Consider the following 1,066-nt stretch of genomic DNA (forward strand, 5'->3'; position numbering starts at 1 on the left):
ACCTTCCATCTACATGCCCGAGTTCATGGCGGCCAACCAGACCAGGGACCTAGACAACCTCGTCCCAAGCTCGCGCCCGCAGCAGCTGGAGCAGATCCGTAAGGACATCCCAGACTTCCCGTCTAGCACGGGTCCTGACGAAGTCACTGTGCTGTGGACGGGCAACACAGAGCGTTTCTATGAGGTGGTTCCGGGCCTCAAGGACACGGCCCAGAACCCGCTGCGCACCACTGAGCTCGGCCTGCAGGCGTCTCCCTCCACCCTCTTCGCCGTCGCCGGCATCCGGGAGGGCTGTGGCTTCCTCAGTGGGTCCCCGCAGAACACCCTGGTGCCCGGAGCGCTTGAGCTCGTGTGTCAGCGCCGGGTTTTCGTGGGCGGAGGTGACATCAAGTCTGGCCAGACCAAAGTCAAGTCCGTGCTCGTGGACTTCCTCATCAGCTGTGGCCTCGAGACCACGTCCACCGTGAGTTACAACCACCCGGGAAACAACGATGGGCAGAACCTGTCGGCGCCTTGCAGTTCCGCTCTAAGGAGGTGTCCAAGAGCAAAGTGGAGGATGACATGGTGTGGAGCAACCCAGTGCTCTATAGGCCCAGCGAGGAGCCCGACCACTGCGTGGTCATCAAGTACCTGGGTACCTGGGTGACAGCAAGCGCGCTGGGTGAGTAAACCTCGGAGATAACGCTGGGCGGGACCAACACACTGGTGTGCACGACATGTGCCAGGACTCGCTGCTGGCCTCACCCATCACACTAGACCTGGCGCTGCTGACCGAGCTGTGCTGGCGCCTGAGCTTCTGCACTGACGCTGACCTCCAGCCGCAGACCTTCCACCCCGTGCTGTCCCTGCTCAGCTCCCTATTCAAGGCGCCGCGGGCAGCCCCATGATCAGTGCGCTTTTCCGCCACCGCAGCTGCATCAACATTCTCGGGTCCTGCGTGGGGCTCCCGCCAAAGAACCACATGCTCCTTCAACATAAGATGGAGCGCCCGGGGCCTGGCCTCAAGCAACTCGGACCCATGGTTGCCGCCTGCCCTGTGTCAAAGAAAGGACCGGAACCCGCTTCC

General features: G+C 62.4%; 1 pseudogene; it reads left to right on the top strand.

Moving 5' to 3' along the window:
* Positions 1-4: 4 nt before the first annotated feature.
* LOC116548616 lies at positions 5-1,060 on the top strand (annotated as a pseudogene).
* The last annotated feature ends 6 nt before the right edge of the window (positions 1,061-1,066 follow it).

This window comes from Sapajus apella, unplaced genomic scaffold (genome assembly GCF_009761245.1).
Source record: "Sapajus apella isolate SASKATOON/1434 unplaced genomic scaffold, GSC_monkey_1.0 scaffold16962, whole genome shotgun sequence".
Lineage (NCBI taxonomy): Eukaryota > Metazoa > Chordata > Mammalia > Primates > Cebidae > Sapajus > Sapajus apella.